Source organism: Aphelocoma coerulescens, chromosome 7 (assembly GCF_041296385.1).
Source record: "Aphelocoma coerulescens isolate FSJ_1873_10779 chromosome 7, UR_Acoe_1.0, whole genome shotgun sequence".
NCBI lineage: Eukaryota > Metazoa > Chordata > Aves > Passeriformes > Corvidae > Aphelocoma > Aphelocoma coerulescens.
The window spans coordinates 7033706-7055803 of record NC_091021.1 but is presented as its reverse complement, the minus strand read 5'-3'; the positions used below and the strand labels follow the sequence as shown (position 1 = coordinate 7055803).

Genomic DNA, 22098 nt, shown 5'->3' with positions numbered 1-22098 from the left:
GACAAGGAGTTTCTATGTAATCATAAGGAATAGATCAATCAATCAATTTTAAAATCAAGTATATTGATCTCTGTTTCTAACAGCCATCTGAGTTTTAGCTAATTTCAAAGTTAATGTAATAAATTAAAACTGGGTAAGCAAAAAGTTGTGTCCTGACTGAAAAGATTCCTTGGATTACTTTGTGTTCATACTTTTCTCAAAGGCTTTTCATCATATGTCTCACATGCTGAGAGTTTTTATTCTTACTAGTTAAATTTGTTCCAAAAATCTCAATTCACAAAAGACTGTAGCCAGTGTTGCAAGACTGAGCAATACAGATGAGGTTTCTTGAATAGAGCAGGTCATATGAAGCAGGACTCCTGGTTTTGTACTTGCCTCCAGGCAAAAGAGCACATATTAAATGAACAGATGCTGAATTGCCCAACCACCCTTTGTCTGCAAGAACAAACACAGATTTTTTTTTTTTTTTGCAGGTGCAATACTATAAGTTTCAGCCAAATGAAAATTCAACTTTTATTATCTTCAACACAAAGTAAGATTCTTCTAACATTGTTGTGCCTATCATAAACTTAAAAATCAAAATAATTGACAATCATCCATAAAACAAATGTTCCTTGAAGCTCTTCATAAAGCCAAATGTTACATCAGTGTTTCTTTTAAGTATTCTACAATGAATATTTCTGGTGGCTGGGAAAATTCCTTATTTCAAAACATCAGTTTTTATTCTAAAACTTAACCCAGCAAAATTTTTTTGGCTTTCTGTTCTAAATGTATTGATTTTCTATAAAAAGATAACCTATCTGCAGTGTATTTTAACCTCTAAACAGAAGATAAGCACTGTCATGCAAACATTCTAGATGTAAAAGCTAAGCAGAATAATCCAGTTTTAATCTGTATGCTTAAATCCCACCTATTTTAAAATCTGTAGTTTAGGATTTTTAAAACTTTTTTTTTAGTGCAGAAATTGTCTGTTCTTTTCAAATGAAATAAACCAGTCTATTTTCAGAATTATAATTCATAATAGCAATTCATGGAACTCAAAAAACACTCAAATCTGCTACCCAAGCTTTCACCCTGTTGCTTTGAGCTTTATTTTATTCTAAACCACAGCAAACAGAAAAGAACTACTTGGAGAACACATGCACAGGGACACACACACACGCATTGACCTTCATCTGAACTTGTTAGGGAAACTTGTAATGAAACAGATAAAAACAGTGACAAAGGGCATAATGACAATATATGATATAGATTTTCTTTTTTTTTTTTCTGGAAACAGAGATAGGGTCTTGATGCCTTGGCCCTGCTACAAGTGACACTCCCCTTCTCAGTTTATGAAATAAGTGAGTGAAGGTTATGAAAGCTTCGCCCATGTTAGGCTGTGAGACTGAGGTCATACCGCTACACTGAATCCACAGATTTCCCTTTAAAACCTCCTGCAAGCAAGGAGAACACGCTGATCATTAACCACTTACTCCCTCCACACAGCACAGCTGATATATGAAGGTGAGTGGTTTGTGACCTTTAACAAGTTTTTGGGTTTTTTTTTTAAACAACAGAAATTTCTGTGAATCACAGTCACATGAAGATTATTTCAGGGAAAGCACCATTTCTGGCACAGGCAGCCTCCCAAATAACAATAGTTTAGTTTTGGCTTTTTTGTCTTTTTTATGGGTCTCTCAGAACAGTGTTGTATTAAATAGCAGAAGCAAAAAGAGTCACACTAAACTGTGAAAAATAAAAGCGTTTCATGTCTGCTTGGGCCTGTGATGATATTCAACACTTGTCTGGACTCTATAGCCAATACAAAATGTTGACAATAGATCTTGAAATTCTCCTAGCTGTTAAGGCAAAATACTTAAAAACTCTAACAGCTAAACAAAGAAGCCCACATCTTCTCATGTAATTTCACCTTTTTCTTAGTATTGCTGATTTTTTCTAACTGAGTGAAAAGGTCGTCTTCTCTTTTCTGTCTGTCCCAAATGAATTACAGTAACTAAGTAAAATCTTAAACCATCTTGCTCACCACACACATCCATCAAAGAAAGATCTGAATGTGAATTAATCCCATGCCAGATTAGGAGGAAAACAACCACAGATGTTCTTAGGACACATAATACAGTAAAAAATATGCCTGAATACCTATCTAGTATCCAATGTATTTGGAAACATTTTGGAACAAAAGTGAACACAGTACTGAATTCATGAGGCTTCACCATGGAAGCAGAATTAATTCACAGCATCATGGGATTTGTTCTCTTAAAGAATCCAAGTGCCTCCATGGAGTATTTCTTGAAATGCACAACATTTCTTAGCCTTTCTTATCCTTTAATGGCAATTTATCATTGAATTGTTCAAGCTGCTGCAGCTACAGATTTGAACCAAATAAAACAACAGTAAAAATCCCGTGCCTCAAATAAACAATTTAATCTTGATAATAAAATTTTTGTAGCTTGTGTCTATAAAACCATAGTCTATGGCTATTTCTAATTTCAGCTTTCCTAAACAATGGATTTCATTGTAAAAATTATCCTATTGGTGTAATAATTTGCAATTTAACTGTAAATACAATCATAGTGTTTAAGAGGGGGGGAAAAAATTTCTCCAGAAGTAGGACATACTTGACTATGGAGTAGAAGTAACAATTTGTGAAACATGATGAATTTGAAAAATAATTTTGCCTTTTCCTCCATTGTGCAGTTGAAAATTCTTATTTGTGATGTTATGGGGCTATAAATCAAACAAAATAGGAAGTGTCTCCTCAAGCCCTCAATGAACAGGGTACCAGCTGCAATAGAGTGTTGTGGAATGAAAACTTTGCTATATTCAATTTTAAAAAGCCTTAGACATTAACAGTCATTAATCTAATTGTGTTTTACTGTACAATAATAAAGCACTGTTCTACTTGGCAGCTCCCAAGTTTAAGTAGAGAATTATTCAATATATTTTAGCATTGTTTACATTTAATTTTAGACTAGCCAAGATTGGTTGTGTGACCCTAGTCCCAGGTCAAATAACAGACCTCCTACCTTATTATGTGATTTAAAGCAAAGTCCCATCTGAGCTAAAATAAGGAAGCTGCAAAGGAAAGAGGAAGCAAGTTCAGGCACCCTCCAACACGACTGATTGTAATAAATCAGCTGAATAGAACAGTGAAGAAATATTCTTCCTAAGATACAGGCAGGATGTTTGTCCAGCTTCACAAAACCATGCTCGGTTACTGCATTAGCAGTTTTACCCTTGTGCATGTTAATTCTTACTTTTAATGGGTTGATACTTAGAAAAAAGATTAGACAATTATATCTTTTCCATCTGGTCTTGAAACTAAAGAATAAAAAGCAAGTAACATGCTTCTGTCATTTGAAACTTATCCCAGGAATCATCAGTGCTCAGCTGCCACACAAAGAGAACAAAGTTCCATCCCAAAGCCAAGCTAAGATTTCCTAATGAATTAACTGGGGAGAGAATGAACAGTTACTTCCACAGAGACTTCACCTGGAATGGGGAATAAACAAATGAGGAACTCTTGAGAGAGAGGAGAAGAAAGAGACAGATGGCAGTTACAGTATAACTCTCATGGTCAAGTCTTTAATAATCTTATTAAAAATAAGGCCTCTGGGCATGTTACTTGGAAGCTATTTTCCTTTTTCTTTTTTCACTTTAAAGTTTCTTTGTAACTTGCCATTGAGGAATTCTCTATTCAATAGAAGCTTCTTTCCACTTACGATGATCAAGTCTATAAACCTAAAATCGAGACTTAGATTTAAAGTCCTCTAATCCAAATTCTTTTTTCCCCCCTTTAAAATTAGCTAAAGAACTTCAATATAAGCCCATTTTCAACATCAGGCTGTCACAATATTTTGCTATTTTCATAAGATTCCTCAAATATCCTTTAGCAGCAATACAAAATAACACAACTTTTCAATATGACATACAACTCAAGACTGAACAAGTTGGTCCATGCTATGCTGAAACAACCTAGTAAGAACCAAGATACCAAATACATTGTGCCATGAAGCATGCAAATTAATTAACATCATCTTTCTCTGACACTTTAACGAGCATTCTTGTCTACATCCATCAGAAAGGACTGAATCAAAAAAATGAATGTGTGAATAAAATATCCTGACAGACACTGCTTGCTTTGCTTCAAAGCACAATTTAGGCTTTTACTACAGGTCTCTAGAGAATTCCAAATGTTCTGTAAAGCATCAATCTTATGTAAGTTATTGTCTAGGAAACAGCTGCCAGATGGGTGGTAAATATGCCTTTGTACATTTATATTTCACATGTCACAGCCATCTTTGATTTTGAAATGCTGTAAATCTTTACAAAGTAGGTGCATTTTTTTATGCTCAGAAGATTGCCACCCCAGCTAGATATCCAAAGTAAATGCACATAGTATTCAATATCTGTATAAAGGATTGGAATGGTGGAATTGACAGTACACCCTCCAAGTCTGGGCATGACACCAAGTAGAAGGAGAGATAGATACAGCAGAGACAAGAGCCTCCTCTGGAAGAGAGAGCAGAGCGAGCTGGAGGACTGGGCTAACAAGAAAGGCATGAACTTTAGCAAAAATAAATGTAGAGCTCTGCACATGGGATGAAATAAACCCCAGCAGTGACCGAGGCTGGGATCTCACTCTCTCAGGTGTGCCTTTGGAAGTGCTGGTGGGCAGAAAGCTGAACACAAGTCAGCAGCTGTCTCACAGCAACGATGAAGGCAACCCCGGTCCTGGGCTGTGTCAGTAAAGGCACGTTCACCAGATCAAGGAATGTCAGGATTTCACTCTGCCATACCCAGGATATTGGGTCTCCTTGGAGTTCCCCCACTTTGAGAGACACTGGCAAACTAGAGAGGGCCATGGAGGGCCACAAAGCCAAAGAGGTGGCTGGAAAATTGGAGGCACAGGGAGAGGCTGAAGGAATGGAGCTTGCTCAGCCAAAACAAATGAAGGTTTGGAGGATCTGATCAAACTTATGATATTTAAAAGGTAGTTATGGAGAAGGTAGAGATGCTCTCTTCACAAGGATAAGTGGTGATAGGACAAGAGGAAACAGACACATTTCCTTCAGGAGGAAATCCATACAGGAATAAGAAAAAAGTTCCTCATCACAAGAAGACTTCAACATGGCAAGAGATTGCACAGAAAAGTGGGAGAATACCCTCAATTCAAGCTGCACCCTATAAAAAAAAAAAATCTCTATCTTGTTTCAATTCCCACTCTTGGCAAAATTCTAAACGATTTTAAAAAATAAAACCACCATAATTTCTAAATATTAATTTAAACTTTTTGTGGCTACCTAGACTTTTGGTGAGACTGTTGGACTGTTAGTTAATTCTGGTGGATGGTTAGTTAAATCTCTGTTTATGTGTTTAAATTATAACCTTCTTCCTTTGTGTGAGCTACTATATAGTTTGTTTCCATTAATTCCATGGAGATCTATTGCACTTGAAACACAACAGTCAAAAAATACAAAAAATAAACTTTCCCAAGTAGTTTCTAGATGAAACAGTCATGTGAAAATCACTCAACAGAGTTCAAACTCCAAACTGAAATTACTTTTCTCCCCCAACATACACTCCTAGGCTTTTCAGATGTTTACAAGCTATCCATGGGGTTTTTTTCTTAATGAAAACTTATTTATGTGCTGGCAAAACTGAGGTATTTAAGCAGCCAGGCTCTGAAATTGAACTACATGTCATGAAGTCCATCTCTTTTTATCAGCATCCATTAAAATAACATTTATTTAAATCATATAGTAGTGGCTTAACAAGCTGAAATAAATTAATGTCAAATCAAAGCCAAACTCTGCTGGAAGCATTCCAAATGCACTGTTTGGACATACATATAAAGAGTCCCATTTGTACTGTGTGCTGGGGGAATCCACTGGCCTGACCTACAGCTTAGTTAAATCTGTGGAAATTTTTTAACTGACATGTTGGGCTTTGGATTAGCCCCATGTGTATTTGTTTACTTTAATAAACACTCCAGTTTCTCCCATGTTAAAAAGCATCTGGTAGTTTCTCAAGGAAATTATACTCAATGTAAAGAAACACTCTGCAACATTTTCAAATGTTATCGAATCTAAGCAAGACTTTGCTTTTTATGTAAACCACCCCTCTAGCATGATCTTTTACTGTATTATAAACAACTTCAAGGTTCAGGAAATATGAGTAGATATTGACCTAGTCAATATTTCAGTGTTCTAATTAGTATTATATTAGTTAATGGTTTAATGCTGGTTTTTATGTCCCTTTCAGAATTAGCACACTGTATTCCTGATTTTGTCTCTAATTTCCATAGCAACTTCACTACTGGAGGCTGAGATTCTTCAAATTTCATTTAACAAGGCTCTGAACTTGCAATGATACTAAGCAACAGTTTTCCAATTCTTTAATTTGGTTTTCCATAAACTACCTTTGGACTGTCAGAGTCATGCCACATCCAGATTTAGTTTCTATCCAATACAAACATGAAAAAGGCAAGAACAGAAATATAAACTGAAAACAAAGGTGAAAAAGATCCTTTCCAGTGACTGACCATTGATTTAAACAGATACAGCCTATCCATCTGCAAACATGAATCTAATATTATTGATAAAAAGTCTGAATGATCAAAGTTAAAAAGATCTGCATTTCACAAAATAGGGAAGGGATTAAAAAGAGATTCATCAAGTCAACAAGCCTTGTCTCATGTAAACAATCCTGAATACATCCCTGTTCACAAACAGTGCATAGTGCATCTTAAGTAGTAAGTTGGGAGATTCTCTCTCCACTGTTTAGATGATGGTTAGAAACCAGCTAATTTAGAACTGAAATTTGTTAATGGATAATACATTTATCTGACCATTACCAACATGTAGTTTAGTTTAGAGAATATTACTCTCAATAGCTACATGGAGGGAAAGAGAGATTTGGAGTGACAGGAAGAGAAACCTCTGCATGTATTTTTCCAGGTTAAGCTTTGGTGGTCTTTCGTTGTAAGCTAAAAAAATAGCAGACACCATAAAACTGAACCTTTAAATAAATTAGTCAAACCCATTCAAAAGTTAGTCATGGTATTGCATGATTTGAAAATACAAAATATATGACCTAAAATCCTGAGTAACAATACAAAGGATGGGAAACCACAAAATCTGTAGGAGCAAAATCCACCTCATGGAGGAAGGGCTTTCTCCAGTAAATGAGGAGGACTGATTTCTCTGATGACAGAAGCAGTTCCGGTTCTCAAAAACATATTTACTAACTGAATATACATGCCAGATATTTTACATCAGTAAAATTCCAAGACTCCTATTTGGAAATACGAGGCCTTCAAGCCTTGGTTTACTGATCTTAGTAACACATGGGAACAAATACTGCAGGCTATCAGTTAGGCAATTTGGGATCAATGAGTGTGGTGGCTAAGGTGACTTCTGTAGCAAATATATTCCAAGCAGCCTGCAGAGGTACAATCAAAATTCACTTATGGTCTTAAAACTAACTAAAATATTCTACAAGCACTACACATTAAATAGTTGTGAATCTTTGCCTTGATGTAATCCCAGAAAGCCTGGTCTAAGGTCTCGGCAATTCAATGCCCTTCCTCTTAAAACCTTCTGTAAGCATAAGAAAAGTATATAGACCCATACAGATTAATCCCATTTGTAATCTCCTATCATTCTGAAGAAATTTATTTAAAGCTGTTTTTCATTTTGATGGTGAATGTTTGTCTACTGTTTTTTTCCCCCCTGCCCTTGTGTATTAAATGTGTCCACAAGCAAAAAAAAAATATATCAAGGAGGTTTAAAATGTTAGTATTAAGCTCTGTGGGATTTCACATGAAATAGACATTTTTTCTCATCTGGGGGCAGTGTTAACCCAATGGTTTGTAGTTAAGCTGCAAAATTAGCTCAAGGCTTTACTGGTGGCACTGCTGGACATCAAGTGGGTCCTTGAACGCAGCACAAAACATTTTCTTCCCTCACCACTCCCTTCTCCCAAAACCAGAGAAGCAATGGGAAAACCTGCCTGATATATTAGACCCATTCTCAGGAATGCAATGGCTCAAATGAAATAGGAGCTTTCTAAACTGAAATACTGCTTTCATTGCCTTTGCAAATGGGAAAGCTGGACTGCCACAGCACATGAGCCTGAACCATTCTGGTCCACTGCTACACTGCATCAATGTACCTGTCAGCAGAAATTGGGTGTGACTCCTCATGTCAGCAGTTACAACAGATTTAATGATGTTTTAAAAGGTCTTCTATTCTGTCTCACATCTGTCACATTAAATCACATTCCATTCATAAGAATTAATCTTTCCTTACGCCTTTACTTCAGATTTTTCCTATGCCTTGCTTCCATGTCCAAACACACTTCTTCTCAGGTCTTACCACTGAGATTTCAGGTTATGTTCTCTCTTCCCAGTTAGGAGCAGTAGAATAGGATTGAATGCCTAAGAAATCAGTAAAGGCCTCCAAGAGCAAGCAATGCTAAACAACACATTTTTTCTGCTCCTTGCCAAGGAATCACTGCATATTAATTTCCTAATGCCCCTGCCAACTACATACATGCATTGCTATCACACTAGAAAAAATCCTAAAGGCCTTGCATGTGCCATCTTTAAAACCTGAACACTGATGAGGTCATAGCAACACCATTGAATAACGATTTGAGCATGATTTTTTTATTCAGAGCTGTACAGCCACAATTCTGCATCTGAAAAATTCACCACCAAACATTGTGCCACAGAAGAATTGCAGGAATATAGCAAAATACATAATAGCTCATTAAACCCAAACCAGTCTTATTTTAGCTGTTCACTAACCAGGATTAAAAAGTTCCACAAAGTTTATATTCCTCAAGAAAAAAAGTCACTTTCACTCAAGGAGCTCCTTGTGCCTGTACGTAATTGCAGAGCCTCCCATTTAGGCACAATCAGCTCTGCCAGCTCAAAGACCTGTGTGCTCCTTTCCTTTTGAAACAAAGCTCACTGCATTTTTTTCTGTTTCCATTTGTACCTAAATAAAACTTAAAGGAACACACTGATGTTCTGTATTGTCTGGGATGTCAAATTATTCTCTTTAGGAAAATTCTATATTTATGTCTATATGATTCTATATTTATGTCTCTGGCACTACAGTGGTGATAGGTTACTTTACAGGGTAATAGTCCAGGCTTTTTTTCCTGAGACCAGCTAGTGGTCAGCTGAATTTACACTGACTGTATAGACACCAGGCTGGTAGGGCAAAGAGCTTTTCTGCTTCTGAGTAGAGCTAAAGATATTTCAAAAATTTTTTGTTACAATATCAGCTCAGGATTTTCCCTTGCATGAACAAATAACTCAACTAGTCTAGGTACAGAAATGTTCTGATTTTGTCATACCAAGTACTTATCACATTTTTTCATTACTTAAATTTGGAATATCACTTGTAACTTTATTTATACCACTTTAAAATCTGTTATGCTTCATCTGATTTTTATAGCTCATAACACACCATAGAAACACATTTTAATTCTACAATTACTTACGCACTTTAATTTTTGTCCTTTCAGTGTAAGGAACTATTATTATATTCTAGAAACCCAGAAAACTGTTCAAATGATACAAATAAGCTTAATTTCCTTTACATTTGGAAATAGTGTCTTTTGTTACATTTAAATGCAATTTCAGACAACATAATGAAGAGTGAATAAATCTTTCAGAAAATGGCAATTGCTTTTTTATTTTAAAAACCTCCTTCTTTTGGGTGGACATCTGGCATTTACTTCTGTTTAAACTGTCTTTCAAGGCAATAATAACAATAATGCATCTGTGTTTGCTAATAGCAATCTTATAATTCCTTCCTGCTATTGTAAGATGTTTCTGTTAATTTTTCTCTACAAGAGCCCTACTGACATTTCAAAGGTCTCAGCACAGTCTTTGAGCAAAAATCAGGCCTGAGATAGGCCATGACCTTATCGGGGCCCATTTTCATTTACACCATGAAACAAATTCATCCTATTTATCCAGAGAATCAAGAAAAGACAAAACTGAGGCATAACTTTAAACAGTAGAACGGACTGATTCCAGAATGATGTGGTTTGACTGTACATTCACAAACATCAAAGTTTCAGGCTACCAAGTAATTAGCCCAGTGTATGAAATTTCATTGTTCATACTGGAAATACGAACCCTTCTCGCTCTGGTGATCCCTTTTCCAATGCCCTTCATTTATTCCTCTACTGTTTCATTCCACAATAACATCCCTCTGAGGTTACCAGAGACTCACTTCTGCTCTGGCAAGTGAAAACCATTCCCATTTTCTCTACTCTTATTCACTTGTCCAAGTCCTCTACGATTTTCCATCTCAGCAGTTGTGCCAGCTCACCCATCATCACCATGATTTATTTGCAAGCTGCTGCTTCTGCCATATCTTATGTTGGTAAGAACTTCAGTGCAGCTAACTGCCTCCACATATACCGTGATATTTTCATTATCCAAATTACTTACCCTATCATCAAGAAAGCTCTAGATTTCCAATTAATATACTAGATATCTACTTTTACCAACTGGGAAGCAGCTCTGAGTTGGGTTTAAACCGTAATTAAATCTCTGGAGCTAAATGTGGAACTACCATTTAAGTTAGCATATGGTACATGAAATGCAATTACCAAGAGGGGTGCCAAATTAGGAAGGTATCCTTTAGGACAATGGTAAAGGTCAGTTATTTGGTACCAAGAAAACTATCAGTCAGAAAGTTAAAATACCAAATTGCAAAAAGGAAACATCATCATACCTAAGAATTTCAAGATTTAATTCTGCAGACAATCTGTGGAAGAGAGACTGCATCCTTGCAAATCAGAGGACAAAGCCTTGGCTTTTATTTGAATGAAAACACAAAATAGCAAGTTAGGACATTATTCACATGAAAAGTTTGTTCGGTATTTTGACATCTGCAGAGGGATTAATATGAAAAGGGTGCTGCCTTTATTAACCTATATTTCTAAGGATTACTTGGTTTTGAAACAGTAGAAGAAACAGTGTTTAACAGTATTTAATTAAGTATTTTAGCAAGGTCATGATCTAACTAGCACTATCAAATACAAAATAGAGGCTCTGTTTTGCTGTTACAGGGCAGAGTCAACAATCAAAAGACAGGAAGGTAATTAAAGATTTGGCTTAAGACCAGGCCTACAGCAGTTTTAGGAGCCTGGAGGTATTGTTTTCTTAAGACACTATTAAATAAATGTAAAGCTACATGCACAAGAAGCTCCAAACTCAGACAAACCATTTCTCAATGCTGCTCTAGTGTCTTGACATCATGGCCCTTCTGCTTCTGTGGAAGAGACATCCAACAGATCTCTTAGGAAACATATCCAAGTGAAGAAGCTGCAGTGTCATAGCTTCTCTCCCCAGCTCCCTGGGAACCAGCTTAAATTCAACTGGAAGAGTTCACCAAGGTCTTCCTTCAGTGTTTATTCTGGAATCAGGGACGCAGTTGATTCACATACCAATTGTTCTGCACTGCAGCTGATCAAGTGGATATTCAGAGAATATCTTATCAGGATTTCATTTGGCCTGAGCCAGTGCTAGTGTCTGCTCAGCTCCTCCCTGTCTGCTGCTTTACAGGCAGTGATCTCACCAGTACAGCAGAAATGCTGGTAAGGCAGGAAAAGATAGAAGGGGGAGCAAAAAAGCAAAATGAAAATGGCACTAGAAAATTCCCTTTCCTACAAATTCTCAGAATTTCTATCAGCATCTCTTTCCTACTTCCCCTGTCCACCTTTTTGAACAAAGAAGCCAAACAAAACTCTTTTGCCATTGGGATAGCTACCTGTAGTGTTAGAAAGGTGAAAGAATTGCCCTTGCTCCCCACTGTGACTTCTTCACAGAAAGGAATAACCAAATATGGATTTGAAAGTTGTCATTAAAATAAGGGAATAGGAGGTTTAGCATTGAGTGGAAAGGTGGGGGGAAATGACAGGCAAAAAAAATATACTGACAAAGGTAAAACAGAACTACAATAAGAGAGGAGAGTGAAGATAAACAAGCAAAGAGAAGTGTAGGCCAAGACAAATAGTTGAGAATGATCAACAAAGAGAAGTAAATGAAAGAACCACAAACAAATAGGAAGAGAGAGACAAAGGGATGCAAGAGTACTAAATGAAGTATCACAGGAAGGGGGGAAGAGAAAGGGAAATCCCTTCCATGCTCATCAGTTACAGACTAAGGAAAAAATGCAATCTAAAGATCTAAATTTGAACCTCACCTTCACATCCTTCAAACCCAGCTGCTTTAATGCAAAAAAATAGCTATTTTCATGCAAAATGAAATTAAAGGTTCTTCAGTACTGCATTTTCCCTATGTATCTTTATCATGCATTAATTTTTCAAGCAAAAATAAATAAATGCTCTCTCACTGATGTGTTACAATACCGTACAGCTTCAAAACTTTCAGCATGAAATGGTTGAGACTACCTAGCACTGAAAAGGTTAAGGCAGCATATACAAAAGTGGTGTCAGAGGTAAAAAGTAAGCAAACAGGGAGTGTGGAATTTTAGTTTTCTCTATTACTTTTATAGTATTGTTATTTGTTAATGTAATAAGTTAAAGCAATATCAGGGGATAAAATACATAATCTCAAATTTGTATTGTAATCTCAAAATCTGTTAATTCTGGTGAAGGAATGAACCTGCTAAGAGAAAAAGAAGGAAAAAAAAAAAACAAACTCAAGTCAAAATATGAACTTATTTTATTTGTAAACTCTGCTTTCAAATTAATTTTTTCTCTCCGCTGTCCTTAATACTTTAGCAAGGATTAAAACCTTGTTTATTTATTAATCCTTAAACAAGTATTAAAAAGAGAAATGTGCTTCAGATTTCACAGAAATTACCAACAGCAGCTTTACATTTATGCTTCATTCCTGCAAGCATCTACACCTGTGAGTGTTTTAATCAAGGAATCCCATGAGATCACACTTCATAATTAACATCATAAAATCCTCACTTCCTCCAGGTAGCTGGGTAGGACCAAACTTAATAACAAAGTAATCCCATGCCAACTTTTCAAAAAATTGCTCTGTTTTGAATCTCCACCTGTTGTGCTGATGTGCCAAGATGGAATCTACTTCTCATAATGGCAATTTGTTTGTGAGGATATCTGCTTCCAAGTGTTTGCAGTCCCACAAAAAAAAAAAAAAAAAGGAGCTACGGTGCACCCAGCAAACACTGAGAATATAAAACTAATGCCAAGAAAGATACTGCTCCCTACTGGCTCATCTAGATAAGAACAGGGAGAAATGCCCTTACATACTTCTCAAAGTAAAAAATTATTTTTCTATAGATAAACCACAGTTTTGAACTATAAAACAAATATCCCTTAAAACAGTCACTAGATGTTAATTTTCAAATTGGTCAGATGAAGCACACAGACTGTTTTCCAAAAGAAAACAAAGTGAAAAGAATGTCAAAAACCTCCAAAGTAATACTTTGTTACCTCCAAGTTATAAAGAGAAAATTTAAAAAGCAGAAAGAAAAAAATCCACACAAACACTAAAAAAAAAAAACAAACTAGCCAGGATATAATAATGATTTCTGTCCCACAGTAAGGATACCTAAATCCTTAGCAACACTTAGAGTTATATTACTTATTTCTAGCTTTCTCTACATGTAACTTTTTGCTACCCTCTCCAACTGAGATCTGAAAGGGGAAACCTGGAACACCGCCACTGTGGATAAGCGCTGATTGCCTGTATTTCAAAGACTTTGCATAGAAAAACAACAACAACAGTTTCATGGACTTGACAGTTTGCAAAACCTAACAAGATCCATACCTTGACTCCCACACATCAAAAACAATCATATAAGGGCTTGTCTAGCCAGAGGAATGCAAAACAAGCCAGAACGTCAATCTTAAGCATAAGAGCTCTTCTCTACTAAGTTCCCTCAGGGTCACTCGCTGAGAGGTAAACGGGTCATTCTGTGGTTTCAACCCTTTCCAAAGGCACTGGCATCCAACCACATGAAAATGCCTGTACTTTGTCACTGCTAAGAAGCTGGAAGATCTGTTAGCTTTCCATTAAGAAAGTTGTGCTATTTTCTCATACAGACTCTACATTGATTTAAATTTTGGAAAAAAATATAGAACTTCTGAGCATTTACCCAAAGCAGGCTTGAGGTATTTTAGTTGTCTAGCTTGGATAGGCCTCTCACCCTTGGTACTCTAAGAAAAGCCTGTTTTTTTCCAGTCTGTACAGACAGGAAGGGGGATTTTTTCCTTTGTTTCTGACCTGCTTCTGACTGTAGACTTTTGAGGGGTTTTTTCTCCAAAAATTCTGATCTGTGAACTCTGGGCTAAATTTGGCACTGCAATCCAGAAACTGAGTTTATCTATCTTTCTGCATTAAATTTACACTATCAAATAACTCTAAGCCCCATAAATATACCCACTCAATTCCAAACTGTACCTTACAGTACCAGAAGAGTTACCTCAAGATACCTTCTCCAAGGTAAAATAGAATTGTTCCCTGATTGCTATTTTCAATAGTGTGAAGCTGAAAGGATTTGTGTTTTTATTCCATTCATTAAGATAACAGATACTCCTCTTCCACCGTGCTTTGGACAGACACAGAAGCAACCAACAGTCCAGCAGTGTTTTCAAGTTGCTAAGCAAAAGCAGGCTAAGGAATGCCTGGACATCAAACATCCATCTTGATAAGTTTTAATCCTACTGTGCAACTGTCAAAAATAACAGAATGGGTTTGCAGGAGAATGGCAATAAAATTCTGCTTTCTATGCTTCTATGAAAGGAGGGATATTTAAATTCTTGCTGCTCAGTTGGCTGTCCAGTATTATATACTGCTGTAAAATTCCACCATCAATGAAGATGTGACAGCTTATCATATTCCCCCTCCCTCTGGCAACAAATCAGGTAACAAAGGCAATTAAGAGTTTCAGGATCCTGCCTTTTCTCAGCTATCCACATATCTTCTTCAGCTTAAGGTAGAACAATTGCAGGAAATGGTGGAATGGGAGCTTTTTTTCCCTAGAAGGGGACTTTGAAACTTAGAAAAGGAACACCTATCAGTGCTCTACTTACACAACCATGAATTGGAGGAAACTGGTTGCATCAAGTGGATTTAAGCTGACTGACATGACAGAGAGCTAGATTGTCACTTCCTAAAAGGGATCGGCAAATACCCTCCCCGGATGCACCTTCCTCTAACATTTCCTGTGCTTTTCCCTATTAACCCACTCGCAGTATTCCACAGAAACCTTACTATATGAGCATTAAAAAAAGGCACCCAAATATCCTCCAAACACATTCAGTGCAACAGTTAAGATCTGCTGCATGGAAATGCTATAAATATAGGAAGAGCAAACTTTGAAGAGCTATAGATAAGACATTAATTATTAAAATTAACTGAACTCCTAACAAGCTCACTGCCTGAGGACACAAAAATATTCCTGAACACCCCAGCACCCCAGTATGGGGCTAAATTCTTTGGAGTTAACACAAACCCTCAAATTCACAAGTTATTTATAACAGAAAGCTCATTAAGTGCTAAAAAACACAGGGGTCAAAGCTATATTTTATCGCAAGCCATTACTTCCTATGGAAACATAATTATTAACAAGATCCCAAGATACAGTTGAAACCTTAACAAGAAAACTTTCAGCCAAGGAATAGTGATTGAAGGGCAAGGCATTGCCTGGGGATTAATGACTGTCTGGTGAGAGCTGATGGCACCTGGCTGAGCTTCAGCTGATCCCAGCTGATCTCTGAGTCCCAGGAAATGTCTTGATTCTCAATCACTATTCCTGTTGTAATATGACAACTAAACATTAACATGAATGCACACAGGTCTACAGAGTTCTAACATGGGACTTGCTGTTTCCTCTGGTATTCTCCAGGACATTGCTGCAGAATTAGAGCTCTGTAAATTAGCCAGCTTGAATCATTTCTCAACATGCCATTCATCTTATAATAGATTACATATGGTATTGCCACTTGTCAGGCTACAGCACAGACATTTTGCATCTATTTCTACATGTCTTCCTGTTTTAAATGTCTGCTCAGAGAAATAAAATCTCTGGTCAAAACTAGATTTCCTCCTTTAATCACATTCAGCCAGACATACCACTTCTGAGTTTAGCCTGGAAGTTTATCTGAGTGTGTTTTACCTCTTAAATTGCTGCTTCCAATACATATATCTGCTCTCTTTCTAAACTTACATTGGTCTACAATAATATTTTATGCTTCCAGTATAAATTTTTTGCCTTTATAAACTATAGATGGCTGACACTGCAATGCACAAATCCTACTATGCCCACAATAAGCAACAGAGATTACTTTGGATGTGTATATCCTAAGTGTGACTTAAGCATGCCCTGATTTAAGGCACAATGACCTAATCCAAATCCAGGAGGAATAAAGCTAACAACTTTTTTTTCAGTTGTCCCACGCTCAGCATGGTGCTGATTGACTTTGCAAGAGAAGTTTGTCTCAATAGTGCTTTGCACAGCACAACCTAAGGGGGAATTTCAATATTGCACAGAATTGTACCATCCAGATTCCTCCACACTGAGGGACATGGACCAGGGCTGTCACTCCTAACCTGATATGTTCAGCCTACTGAGGCACAATAAAGCAAGTCACTGCCTTAAATTTATACAGAAATGTTCTACTAGAAACAACATGTATTCAAGATGGAATAGTAGACTTTCACCTCATCAATGAGCTTTAGAGTCAGCAGCAATACTTCTCCAAAGCTTTTATATAGCCAAGCTGTGCTCAACACCAGAAGGACTCCTAGGCATTTATATGCTTCAGGCATTTAACAGATGAGCTCAGTTTAGTCAATCATTCATAACTAAATAATAGCTAAAATAATTAGGCATTAGCATAGTTGGCATATTTGTCAATAAATTCACTTCACAATTTAGCAGTACTTTTGCATTCCAGTCTCCAGATGCACTCTCATACCCAGAGAAAATCTAATTTTTATGCTCATCATAAAGAACTTGAGCCTGAAACGCAGAAGTCAAGTCTCATACAATGCCACACATTAAGGACTGGGAACACAGGTCAACAGTTACGATTTTCAGTCACCTTAGCTTAAATACCCAGCTCCTGGAGAGCAGCTGGTTCCACAGGAATTCTCACAACAGCAACCAGCCATAAAATGCCTTGAAAATGAGATTTGCAATCTACTGGTTCATTATTAATCCATGAACAACATGGAACAGTAAAACAACCACAGAATGAAGATGTTTTTGTGAGTTCATGCTTATGTTTAATGACAAGTGTTGCTCCCACACAGTTAATACTAAAATACATCAATAATCCAATTACTTTTTCTTCTCCCTAGTTTTTCAGATGACCCTAAACGCACATGAAAGGACCCTGCTGAGGCAGTCCTTACATTCATATCCCTGCACTGGGAAGAGGCAGCAGGTACACATACTCTTCTATACGGGCAGCACATTACTCTCCCAGTCTGTTAGCAATGATAGAGCACCTGTGGAATGTGCCTACAGCTACATACAGCCTGCTCAAAACTCAGGCTTTCCTTCCTCCAGTCGTTTGGGTGGAGTTTTCCCCCTCTTGGCTAGAGTTTAATACCCAAGCATAGCATAACTCTCCCACCAGGTGTGGCCCTGAATACTGAAAGAACATCTGCAGACAAGATTTGTCTCCTTCTCATGCCATGAGCAATGAAGTGAAATGTTGCCTTTTTGCTCACTGAGGAGAGCTCTGGGACTAATTCAATTGCAGGTTTTTCCTTTTTCTCCTGCCTAACACAGATCCTGTTTTAATCTAATGACTAATGCTTGGGCCAGAATAGGAACAAGTTTATCCCAGCAGGAACAAAACCTCGGGATGAAATGAAGGAGCTATTTTGTATAATGCTATGCAACTAAGGAGTAAATTGAAAAAAAAAATCGTATTAGTATCGGTTACTTCATATACAGTAGTACTATTTTGTTTCTGTCCTACCCTACTGTATGACTTTCTTATGTGTATAAAGAATCTGAAGGGAAATTCCATATGAATTTTTGTTGCCAATTTTCTTATCTACTAGTATTATCTCATAAATGATATACTACAGAAATCCTAAAACACGCTGTGCTTCAAAGAAATGTCAAGAAAATTATTAAAATAAATAAGAGAAAAAAAATGTGAGAACTGGAGGATATGAGAAAATTTGTCTCTTCTTCACAGCCAAGCAATTAAACCAAACTGGGGATATTGGGTCCAGATTTGACCAGTCTCAGTGGTAAATCCAAACCAGATCCAAACTAAAAAGCAACAAAGGATGACAGAGTACTATGGTTGTCGATGGATTTGTCCATGGTGTTACCCCACTCTCTGTTTCGAGAGACAGAAGTGAGACCATTTTGCTGCCAGAAACAGCAACTGCCAAGCCAACAAGAATAATGAAGTGCAATTTACAGAGAATAGGACGGTTGTTGCCTGTTGCATGCTGAGATATCAGTTACTATGAACCAGAGAGTGCCTGTGCAGCCTGAGTGGTTAAGGATGGTCACAGCTATCTGGGAAAAGAGCCGGGTGTTATTAGAATACATTTGTTTTCTGCTTCAGCATGAGGTCTTTGCACAATCATTACTGCCTATTGATTCCTGGAATAAAGTTTTAACACTACAGCCCCACGGTCTCTGTAAACACTAGGACTGTGCATCCAAATATTCTGGCTAAAAGAAGCCACTAAACTGCTATCAAGAGAGCAGTTTATCCAGAAACTTCAGCAGATACAGCTATCTACCACCTGGGTAGTAAATACAGGGCTCTACATGTCAACTATCAGCATGAAAATCTCTAAAACAATTGATGGGAACTGTGTACACACCAACATCCAAGAAGTTCCTGACTTACCAGGATTTCTATTTAAGGATTCATTGAGTACTATATAGCTTTCCCAATTATCCAGAAAAAAATAATAAAGAACAAAGTAGGTTGCTCTCTTTTGTGCTTTTTATATTGTAACCACATCCTTTGGCATTTATGAGCAACAGTATAATGCTCCAGTTTGTTTTCATATAGCTCTTCCAAAGTACTGGGTATTACAGTTTTTTTAGTCAGATAAATCTAACTTCAGAGCTTAGTTATTCAATTTAATCATAAGGAAGGAAAAAGGAGAAAGTTAATCCATTTTATGGGGGCTGCAAGCAGCTGTTGAACGAAGCCTCCAATAACTACCTTTTATGAAGGGATATAAATAAACAGAGTGGCTTCTATTTATAAGCCTCTAGTTCTGAGCCAATGTTCCTTTCAATTCCGCTGCCAGGCTCAGAAAGGAGACACAAGAATTAAACTGACAAGAGACAAAAGTTGACCTTCAACAGTTGGGGGAAGTTGGGATGCAGGTCTGAGTTTGAATGCCAGAGCTTTGGGGATTGTTTTTATCTGATTCACATCTTGAGATCACTTCTCAGAATAAGGAAGACCTTCAGGTAACAACCCATAACAGAGCTACAGATTTTTGAATACTAACAGATCTCTGAATATCCACATTTATGCCAAAGGATGGCAACCACATGATGATTCTGTGAATATACTTTAGTTGCTTTTCTGAAATGCAACGTTGAGATTATATTTCTCCACACAACTGTATTGACTTCAGTGTAAACTGGGGTATTAAGTCAAAACAAAAACCATCTGAATCAGCTCTACAACTGATTTCTTGACACTGCATATTTTGAAAAATATTTTTTTTAAATATTCCTTTTTCTGATCAGTCCATTCCTCATGTGAGGAACATCAAGGGGAAAAAAACCCAAAACCTCAAAACTGTAAACCATACATCAACGACAGTCACAGACTAAGAAAATCATTATGTTTTAAAGAAACATCTGTATTTACTTAAAATTTACTATGCTTCATGTGAGGTAATGCTATAAACACCAAGTTGTGTACCTTTGCTAAAGAAAGAGAAGACAGATAAAAGTATACAAGTTATGGATCATAAAATAACGAAAAAAAAAAAAAAGGCAGCCTGGACTAGACAGAAGGGAAAAAATGACACCCTGTCTATCATTAAAATATTTATGCAAGAATAGCAGTCTGTATGACTTTTTTTTTAATTCTGTGAAAAACTATGAACTAAGCTCTAATGAGAAGCAGATAACCTGACTCTTTATCACAAGCCTGAATGTCTGAAGAAAGAGACTCTCTTGATACTTTTCTCTATTTATTATTAACCGCAGTGTTCTGAACAGCTGATGTTTTTTGAATCCAAAAGTCAGACACGTCAGCAGATGAACTACAGTACACCCAGTTATGTCAGTATTTTGCATGGCCTTTATCACTGGGCGTGAACAGTAACTTCCAGCATGTGAAACTCAGATGTATTTCTCAGACAATCATAGTAACAAAAATTCCTCATACTTAAAAAGCAACTTATACAGAAGGAAATATTGCCTTTTTTTTCTTTTAAAGAAATACTGTGTATAAAATCTACCATCTTTGCTAAAGCATTGTTTTAATGCTCCCTTGCTAAAAACAGAAATGTTTTACCATGTTGCTCATTGTGTGTGCAAGGAAATTTTGCATAATGAAGTACCCGCAGTTGATTTCCTTTGTAATTCAGAAGACATACTACAGTCCAATGAAAATATATTTTCAAATTGTACATTTCTGTGATTATTCATACTTTTACTAGAAATAAGAATTATAAATTTGTTTGAATAACAGATATCCATGTTGCAAGATTATTTCATTTTTCAGAAAATTAGTAATCAAGTGAGAAGGTTTATCTGTTTAAGCAGGAATAGGCTCTGTAGTATGCACACAACTCATCTAGGCTGTCCTTGGGCAACCTTAGATATTCTCAAGGATTTGAATTACAATCTGTGTCAATGATTCCCAGATTTCTTTCCTCCTCACCCACTTCCCTTTTGTTCACACTTGTAATTCAAACTGCTTCTACAGAATCTTCTCCAGATGTCCTCTTGCCAAATGAAAATCAATGTGTTAAAACCATCTCTTCTTTCCTCCCAGCTCCTTCCCTCCTGTTTTGCTGTAACTGTCAACAATTCCACCATCCCCCTGTTCCACAAGCCTTTGAGTACTGGTATCATTTTCAGCTCTTCTCCACTTGCAAAGCTCCACACACCCAAGCACATGCTTAATGTTAACCCTACTGCCTTCACTAAAATCTCTCTGTAGCAAAGTTTCAAAATAGACATCAAATAAACATCAAGTGCCAGACTGTCTGAATGAAACAAGGATTTACCAGCCACAGAAAGCAGTACCTAAATCTGACAGATGAGAATATGAAAAACCTAAGTCCTGCAAAAGAGGTTGCTCATGTCAATTATTAATCTTCTGGTTTTCTACACACAGGTATAGAAATATGGGAATGATACACAATGCAAAATAATCATTAGTAAGACAACAATAACTTAGTAAAAAGGAAAATGCCATCTGTTTTAATCAAGGCTGCCTACTGTGAAAGTCTTAACACAATATCTTACATAACTCCTATTTCAAGGTTTGAAGACAGTTATGTCTTTATTATAGAACATATAAATAAACTATCCCCCATTACTGGACTTGTTTAGTCACTTATTCATCTCAGTTCTCTTTTCTATTCACACAACTTTACTTGGCACATGGGCACAAGCCCTTCGATTACAACCTTTAAATCTAACCCTAGAACATAAGTAAGATGAAAGTCTTTCTTTCAGATATGATTTCAAGGTCATCTTATCTTTTGAATGAGAGGGAAAAAAAACACAAGAGAAGCTCAGTTGTATTTTTACTCCATTTTAGAGTCCCTGGACTTTACTTCAGTGGCATCTTCTTGAAGCAAACATTTTCCTAGGCAAGAATAACATGCACTTGAACATAGGGCTAAAAAAATTACATTGCATGCATCATGAAAGATAAGGGATTTAATCTTTTTTGTTTCCTTTGGTCCATCTTAATTCAGCACAAACATGTGAAAGATACTTCCCCCTGTAGAGGTAATAAAGGGATCCATTGTGACCTTTATGATTTAAGAAATTCTCCAAAACAAGGAAGTGTAATACATATTGTGCACTATGAAATGTTAAAGTTGAAAGAGGCTATCCCAGCTTTCACAGATAGGTAACATTTAAAAATACA

The 22098-nt window shown here is 36.7% G+C and overlaps 1 long non-coding RNA gene across 5 annotated transcripts in view; it reads right to left on the bottom strand.

Annotated features, from left to right (window-relative positions):
• The window catches only part of LOC138113529 (uncharacterized), a 114408-nt gene that overhangs the window by 67430 nt on the left and 24880 nt on the right, over positions 1-22098 (bottom strand). The gene's annotated exons all lie outside the window — the stretch shown is intronic.